General features: G+C 44.1%; 1 pseudogene; it reads right to left on the minus strand.

Annotated features, from left to right (window-relative positions):
- Positions 1 to 7,532: 7,532 nt before the first annotated feature.
- Positions 7,533 to 9,256, minus strand: LOC144774184 (18S ribosomal RNA; annotated as a pseudogene).
- Between the last annotated feature and the right edge of the window lie 370 nt (positions 9,257 to 9,626).

The following is a 9,626-nucleotide window of genomic DNA, read 5'->3' on the forward strand; positions in this document are numbered from 1 at the left end:
TGGATCTGGGAATAAATTATTGGGTCCTTATCAAAAATCCTAAAAAAGTTTCTAAAGGTTTGTCAAAGTACTCCTCTCCAGTTCAAGTGACAAATGAAAGCAAAGGCTCTGAACTCCTTGGGAATAAGGGTTGGTGGAACAAGAGGTCGTTTGTGCATCTTTCAGACTCTCAGGCTTGCTCCTTGATGAAATTGACAAAACGGGAGGTCGAACAATGTAATTGGTCCAGCTGGTTGCAGGATTCAACCTCAGATGTTTCACTGTCTGCAAATGGAGATGGCACTAGGTAAATCACTGATTCTCAGTGCATCACCCCACCTGGTTATGTGGACATCATTCCTGCCACAAAGAGGGTTTCTTCAAAGGGATGTTGGTTCTCCGCAAAATGTTGGTGTAGGCAGTCGCCAGAGGAGATTGCCTTCCAAGTTTGATGATTATTTTTTGAGTTAAAAATGGTAATTTTCAGTTATACTCGTTATGCTTTGTGTTTGCTCATATTTATTATTTGTGGCTGTTGCATTCTAAAGGAGGGAGAAGTTGTGGTATGGAGGCACCTCGTCTTCACTGTGGCATGTGGGTGCCTCCAGCCACAAGCACATTGTATCCTTTAAACACCGTTCCATGACCAAGCTTAGAACGATGTTTTGGAAGACTCTTTGGACTTTGAGTCAGTTGACCGAGAACTTTGCACGCATCGGGAGCCTCAGTCATGGGTGTTGTGATTTCTAGAATAAAACTTAAAAATGCTTACCTGCTTGGACCACAAACTTTTTGCCTACACTCATCTGTTTTCTGAATTTGTTTTTGTTGGCCTTAGGACTCTGCACATTTTACCAGTGCTAAAGTGCTTGTGTTCACTCCTTTAAACATGGTGACATTGGCTTTCACCCAATTGCCACATTTAATTTAATTTTAAGTCCCTAGTAAAGTGGTACTACATATACCACGGTCCTGTTCGTTAAATGCTACTAGAGGGCCTGCAGCTCCAATTGCACCACCTGCTTTAGTAGCCTTTTAAACATGTCTCAGGCCTGCCATTGCAGCCTGTGTGTGCAATTTAAACTGCCATTTCGACCTAACAAAAGATACCTTTTGCCAAGCCTAAACCTCCCTTTTTAATGCATATAAGTCTCCCCTAGGGTAGGCCCTAAACATCCCACAGGGCGTGGTGCAGTATATTTAAATAGTTAGACATTTACTTTTAACTTTTACATGTCCTGATAAAGAAACCTCTTAAATTTATTTTTCACTACTGTGAGGCCTATCTCTCCCATAGGACAACATTGGATTAACGTATTGCTTTTAATAACTGATAACTTTCAATTGGGAACAGGTGGAAAGTAGAGCTTAATATCAAAAGAATTGTAATTTAAAACCCTCTTTAATGGTAAAATTGGATTTTAAGTCACAATTTTGAAAATGCCACTTTCCAAAAGTTAGCATTTTACTGTCCCCACCGTTTACCTCCTGCAGTAGGTATCCTGGGTCAAATTAATAGGTGTAGCTGCCAGTTGGTCTATGTGTATTGCTCCCAGACAGTGAGTCAAAGGGGAAATAGGTGTTGGCAGGATGGACCATCTCTGACTTCATTTGGGGGGGCGGCGATGTCACCTACCACACTTTGCAGAAACAAGTGATATCTCCAATGGGAGTAACGTCCCCAAATCTCCACACCTTTGTCAAAATTTCAATAATGTTTATGAAAGTCTTGTAGACAATTTTGTCATTGGTTGATTTTATTTTGTTTGAATTTCATACAATTGCATTCATAGTACGTATGTGGTAGCTTCTGTCAATTCACATTGTTCCGTCCAATGCATTTTGGGCAAAAGCCCTTCTTCAGGGGTCTTTAATTTTGAAAGCATTAAAATTAAGCAATTTGCAACATTGGCACAGGAAAAACATCATGAGTATGCCATAAAGGAAAGTGAATAATAGAAAAAGTGGATGAAAGAAAAACCCGGGTGGGAGCTTCATCAAATCATGCTTGGTGAATTAGTGCGTGCGATACAGCGGTTCAAAAGAAATTTCCCGAATGAAAGTTTTTGTTACTGTGCATTCAAAAAACCATGCGCGCATGTCTAATGTTTCCAAATAGCTCAATACAGACATACAATAGGGCTGGTGCACACAATGATAGCAGATTACGCTAGGCTTTGTGGCGATTAAACGGGGTGTGAATCGGAAATTTATCATGCTGGAAATGCTGTAACGGCTACTTAACATAGTGGATGTTACGGGCCCATAATTGTTTCCGGGTTTAGAAGTGCACGAGTGTGGCACGTGCGGTGAGGTAAATGATAAGTACATGCATGGTGATAGTGTTGAAGTCTGACCTTTTATAAAGACTTGCTGTTTACACAAAGTAAATGGCTTCACCTAAGTGAAGTGCGGGGTCAGAAACTGACGGAATTACCGGAGGATAAAATCAAGGTCATTACCATGTGATCGGGTTACAGAATGTGAGATGGAAAGGCCGCAAACCGCATAATCACTTACCGTCAAATCGCGATAGAACGCGAACGTTGGTGTCCGGATTCATGCATTCAAGTTAAATGTCACGCCTGGTAAACTCTCAAACTCAATTTCAAGAAGCCCGGATGCAACATTCCTCAAACCCATTTCTACATATTTATAAAACACACAGAATATGATGCAACACTGCCACCTACTGTGAAAATTAATGGTAAAGTCTTGAGTTGTAAAGACTTACGTGCCAACAGGGTTTACGATGTAAAAAATGAGAGGTAAATGGTATACGGAGTAAAAACTTCATAGTACAGGCTGTGTCCCCTCTGCCAGACTAGTTGTGGTCCAAGCATAACCAAAGCAGTGCAACGCATCGCCTCGCGTCAGAACCACCGTTTTGCACCACATCCCCGATGTAGGACCTCGCAACTCCACAGAACCGGTGATGCACAATGTATCCTCGATGTAGGACCTTGAATCACAGCCCCTCAGAACTGCCGCTGTGCAATGCATTCTCGACACAGGACCTCGCATCACAGGCCCGAATCACCACTGCGCGACGCATCCTTGACACATGGGACAATGCAACACTCTGTAACCTGAATTTAAGGTACTTTGTTCAGCTGACCTAATTTGGTCATTGTACATGGCTCACGCTCCATTGTGGTAGACCTGAGCTTGTGACTTTGACCCAGTCCAACGAAACATCTTTGTGTTTTAAAGCACTCATTTTACCTAAATATTTAAAATAGCATATCTCAAGTTGTACTGATTAGATTTTTGTTGTTTTGGTGTCAAATAAATTATTACATTTTACACTATTCTTCAAAATTGGTGAGGTGTTTTCTTGTGTTGAGTTTTCACTTTATTAATATTTGAAGTACTGCATAAATACTTTACACATTGCCTCTAAGTTCAGCTTGACTGCTTTTATGCCAAACTACCCATGTTAATTTGGGGTGTGCTTGTGTTTCACCCTGAAAAGAATTGTTGCTGCTTGCTTTAGTAGGCTTTCACTCTCTCACCCAGTAACCCAATTTCCTACAGCTCCCATTATGTCTCCAAAAAGATCGCAATTGCATTTTTTGTTGTGATATTTCCAATAAGTGACTTTCTTTGGGAATTCACTTTTCTTGTCATTGGCTTTGTCAAAGACCTCAAACCTCTTTGTGTGTCTGTTACTCTTGTACCTGATGAAATGACAAATTTGATTGTATCACTGAAATCTATATTTCCTCACCAACGTGCAAGTATAGAGGGTGAACATGGTGACAAAGCGTGATTCAATTCAATGTTATTCATTGCGTTATTGGAGCTAGGTGTAAAGTTAAAAAAATCGTTAAGAAGGCAAATGATTTGTTGAAAAAACAGCACCGCCTTTCACAATCTTGATTGGGTTTTTGTTGCCTCTTCAAAGACATTGGTGGTATAGAGACAATTACCAGCCGAACGACTCAGGGGTAAAAGCCATTATGATCGAGAAGAATTAGTTCCTTCCCCCATTTACCCAAGCTTCATTTATTTCTTCCTTTTGACATTCGGAGTACTTTTACCAGGTAAAACTGGGGGTTCAGAATGCCAGGTATCCTGTGGGAAACATCAAAGGGAACCAGATACTGGGTCCAATTATTTTTTTGTCCCTATACCCAGTCCAGACAACCAATTTGTAAGTCTGGACTGTTACTGACCTCCGCCAGAGTTTCCTCTGGCATCACCCTGCCTAGGCATAGTTCAACATCTTTCGGGTCCTATCACACATTTTCATGATGCACAGCTCCTACAGAGCAGGTGAAACAAGCCACTGGTGGGCCCGCCACAAAGACACAGCAGGATCCCACTTCAGCAGGCAAATGCCAGTGGTAGTCTTCATTACGCCACAGGGTTTTTATCATCCCTCAGACTTGTACATGTGGTAGACTCCTTTGTCTGCATTTCAAGATGGATTAGGTGGGTAACCAACATCACTGCAGACCCCTAGCTGCTGGTGTTGGCCCCGCGACTCAAAGAAGTTGGAGTGCACTGAGCTCAATCCGCCCGAGTCAACTTGGGAGCAGGGGGCTCCATTCCCCCCTTCTCCTCCCTACCACACCCAGAGATGTGCCAGAGCAGTTGCCGGGGTAGACGCAGTGGTAGTCAATCTCTGTCAGCCCCACTGAGGCTGCCTGTATTTACCCTTAGATCGAGTTTCCTGCCCACTTTGGGACGCATACCTGAGCAATCCAACTTTGAGAAGACCCAATCGCAGTATCCCACGGGTCACTACTCGCCTAACACCATCCACGGGGTGAGCCTTGTTCAGAAGGACTCCTGTCCTTTGAGTGACACCAGGAAGTAGTTTTTCTGTACGCCACATTTCTCATGCCTGTGATCAGACCGGAATTTGGCGCTGGACGCTTTCCTATTCACGCACAGTTACTGATGAAATCCTGGTTAATTTTTTATCCTCTGCTTAGTAATAAGCCTAAATTAATTGGGTCACCACATCTAATAGAAGGCCGAAGTTGGATGCTAAAAAATGGAAGAGCCAGGCCGATCCCTGGGCTACAGAGGGGTGGGGCCCACCTCCTCCACCCGGTTTAGGGGAGGTTACAGCAGGAAACCTGTTCCAGATCGGAGACTGAAGTCCAGAGGAGCCAGCACCAAAACAAGCACCCACAGGAAGGTAGGGGGCCTTCCCAAACTCGTCTGCAAAAGTGGGCACCTGAGGCAGTGCACACCAGCAGCAGAGGGACACCATAGACAGCTTCCCACAACCAGGGTGTTTTACATCTGGGGCAGACAGATTACACACCAACCCCACCAAAGTAGGGTATGATCAGGCCCGTGACATTGGGGTCCTGCGACGGGCAATCAGTGTCTTCAAATCTCAGTCTGGCCACAAAGGACATGGCACAGGCTACCTTGCAACAAGGGAGGGTTGCCTCACATGCACATCAGTCATTCGCCATCCACCAGGGTTGGTGGGAGCCAGGACTTGACCTCTGCATATTGAGAGTCATCAGCTGAGGCAGCAGCCCTGAGCCATGCCAGTGGGCTGGAGGCCTCTGCCCTGGTGAGAGGCACTAAAGTGACATGAACAAGATTCCCCCACAAGTCACAGCTACTCACTTGCTTCCTGCTGGGGGTTCACGTATTAAAGTCCGAGCAAAGAGACAGGTGCTTTTCCACCCACTATCAAAGCAGTTTACACTGAGTTCCAGGTGTATGATATTCCCACCGAGAGTATTGGGCGTTCCTTCATGGCCCTAGCTCCTTCTTATCCAGGCTACCCTGCTGCCTGAGGCAGGACACTTCTTGGTTGCTTGAAACTGGTTCTGTCCAGGATCACGCACAGAAGGGCCCAGGTAGCAGCACCTTTAGGGTATCCTATCAAGGAGGCACTGTGATTTGGTTCCCCCCCAGAGTCATGTTGGATGAGTGTAGGGTCCATCTAGAGAGGGCTTTCTTTCAAATCCTTCCACTCTCAGACAAGCCAGGTTTACCTACCCAGGTCCCTCATATGTTAGTCAGGGTTTGCCTGGGGTGCAGGAGTCCATGCAAGGCCCAGCCCACACCAAAGCACTCAGTGGCTACAGACCACTCCTCCAGACAGTGTACAAGGTGAGGGCTGGACACCCTTGCTGGGTTCCTTTGGGAGGAAGTAAAGGGTTCAGGCTGGCACTGTAAGTAAGTCGGGGTTTTATATAGTGCTCGATTGCGGAGGCATCTTGGCGCTGGAGAAACATAGAAAGAAGGGTAAATCCACAGGTAAAAGATCCACTGCTAGACCTGGAAGAGCCAGGTTTTTAATAGGCCACGGAATTTGGAAAGAGCTGGTTGAGATCTGATATCCAAAGGCAGCCTATTCCAGAGTTTGGAAGCCAAGTATGAAAGGCATCTACCACCCCATCTGGCCATCCTCCATGTTGGAATTTTAACCAAGGCCTGATTGGCAGACCGTAGTGAACGCCCTGGACAATACCATTGAAATAAGTTGCGTTACGCCAAATGATCCCCACCATGCAGGGTTTTGTGAACTAGGCAAAGAGCCTTAACTTCAATTCGCTGCTTAACAGGGAGCCAATGAAGGCTCCTAATGGCCCCGGAAATATGACTGAATTTCGGTATGTTGAGTAATGTCGAGCAGCAGTATTCGGAAGGGCTTTCCACTTAGTAAGCAGCCTTTTGTCAACCCCTAAGTAAAGGGCATTACAATAATCGATGCGAGACAATACAAGAGGAACCACCACAGTTTTCCTCAGCACCATTGGAAGAAAAAGTAGGATCTTCCGTAGGATCTTTAATGTAAAATAACAGGCTGAAGTAACTTGATTGAGCTGAGTAGAGAAATCAAGCTATGTGTCCCAAACCAATCCCAGATTTCTCATCTTGTCCACTGGTGACGGACACTCTCCTGCCCTCGCTGGCCACCAGGCTATGTTCCAAATTGACAAACTCCATGATTTCGGTCTTCTGTGTATTTAGTTTCAAGTAGTTAGTGTGCATGCATTGTATGATGCGATCAAGACCACTATGAAACCTTGCCGAAGACACCTCATTAACTGAAGATATTGAAACTATGATTTGAGTGTCGTCGGCATATGACACAAGGGAAAAGCCAAAGTCTCTAACTTGTTTGGCCAATGGCGTCACATACATTTTGAAAAGAATGGGTGGGAGCGCCGACCCTTGTGGGACAGGAATGATGAAAGAGCCAGCGCCATGTCCCTGATCCCACTTGCCTTCAGTCGTTGCGTAACAATGAAATGATTCACTGTATCAAACGCGGCCGACAGGTCAAGTAGGATCAGGACCGCCCTTCCACCACTATCAATTTGCATGCAAGTTCTTCCGTGGCCATAACCAGTGTGTACTCTGTAGAGTGGTCTGCACGGAAACCATGTTGTGAGGTATCCAGAATATTATTGGAGATGAGAAAGTCATGTAGGCCCTGATTAATGGCTTTCTCCAGATCCTTGGCCGCCAAAGGAAGGCAGGTGATAGGGCTATAGCTCTTAACATACCTAGGGTCCATAGAGGACTTCCTTAAAAGGGGCCTGTCACTAGCTCAGGCCACTCCGCCATAATGATCCTTCCGCAGCGTCACCGTTGGAAATCTTATACAATTTAATTCCTACAGATAATCAAGGTGGGTTGCCTTCTCTGTGCCTCACCAGGGGTGTTGCAGACCCCGGCAGGGCCGATCTGAGGACCTCACTAAACCATCTAATCAGTAGTAGCAATAAGCAATGTGCACAAAAGGCAAAGAAGCACATAGTTATGACTCACACTTACAAGGAATTCCTCCTTGTTAGGAAAAGAAATCCCCAATCCCTATTATGAACAAGATTCAGAGGGTTACCAGCTTCTGTTGAAAAGGGGTAGTCTCATGGTGCTCCATTCAGTGTAGGCTTGTGCTGCCCCAGATATATAGGGGCATCATAGACCTGGGACTACTCAATCTCATGTACCCTTATCCTTCTGCCTTATCCCTCTGAGAATCTAAACACCTACTGCTGTGGCAATTTCAGAGCTAATTATCATGTAAGAGTTCATTCCTAATCAGAATTAACCTGTAAAATTGCTACATCAAGAACAGCCATTCACCACCACCCACAGAATTGAGAAGAAGCTATCAAACTGTCCATCTTTTCCATGCCCAGGCACCGAGAGGTTTCACATGTTCAGTCAAGTTAAGTCACAGGGTCCAATTTTGGTGGAGCCCTTCTACCAATTCCTTTAATTTAAGCTTGGTAACCATAGCCCCCCCCCCCCCCACCTGGAATCCAAAGATTTTGGTTTCCCGGAAGCTGTTGGGTGGGAAAAGGGAATAACGTTGCTGGATCGCTAGTCTGCATTGTTTATGGTTGGAACTGTGGCATGTCTGATAGTCTATGAATTTACGACTTTCGATCTTGATTAGTGAAAAAATTCCTGGCAAATGCTTTTGCTTTGGTTCATGTTGCGCTGAACCAAGAATTTTACCTCTAGTCGCACAATACCCATGCCCCTAGTAATCCTTCTTAATCATAGCCCCAGTTCTGAAACCTTACAAAATAGAAACATAGTCCTATTAAATTATTCCTACAGAAGTATTCAGGTTACTGGTCTCTACTAAAATGTTTTCAAAGTCAATGCTTCTGACCCCAAGGAAAGAGGCAGGGGCTGGGATAGATGTCAGCTCGCCACACGGTGAACCAACAGATTGATCCCAAAATCTAACTAGGTGCTTTTTAACTGCAGCAACTTTAATATACGCTATTGGAGCTGGAATTTACCATCTCTGCTGGCACCAGATTTACTTTCCAATGTATCCTTGTTGAAGGATTTAAAGTGTACTCATTCGAGTTAAAGGACCTCAAAATAATGCTGTATTGTTATTTTTCGTCACTACCTCCCCGACTCGCGTGTGGGTACTTTTTTAGTTTGCTATCTTCCTTGGTTGTGGTAGCTTTTCTCAGGCCCCTTCTCCGGAATCGAACTTTGATCTCATGGTCACCATGGTAAGCTTAGAAAGTAACTTCAAAAGTTGATAGAGCAGACTTCCACATGTATTTTCATGGTCACAGGTAGGTGCAATTGGCCTGAGAATATCTAGATTAACTAAAGCAGTCGGATAGGCCAGAGGTTAGTGCTCATCAGCATGTATTAGCTCTAAAAGTACCAGTTACTCAAGTAATATATGGAGCGGTCAAAGGAACCATAATGATTTAATGGGACATTTGCAGTTTCACTGTACTGAATATGTGTACTTACATTTGCATGGCCTAATCTTTGAGACAAGGCAGTATAAGGAAATCAACCTGTCTATAAATAATATCACATGTGCCCGTTAAGATCACTCAATAATCCACAAAACCTAGCTAACATACCAACAAGTTTTTTTTTACAAAGTATATACATTTTATTTTCATTGTTAACATTCATTTAATTAGTCAATTTTGGTAAAACAAGTACATATAAATATGGTCCACATCCCAACATTCATAACCGACACTCATTCCAGAATTCATACACACTCAAACATTCAGCCAGTCATCAACAACTAGGCAACAAATAAACCATACAATTACAAGTACAAGGTGGTACATCATCATATACAGAGAGCAGATATTAACAAAAAGAGAGAGCTCTTGTGTATTCTCTTGATTGAAGATTGTAGCTAGATCCAGAAGCAC

This window comes from Lissotriton helveticus, chromosome 8, assembly GCF_964261635.1.
Source record: "Lissotriton helveticus chromosome 8, aLisHel1.1, whole genome shotgun sequence".
Classification (NCBI taxonomy): Eukaryota; Metazoa; Chordata; class Amphibia; order Caudata; family Salamandridae; genus Lissotriton; species Lissotriton helveticus.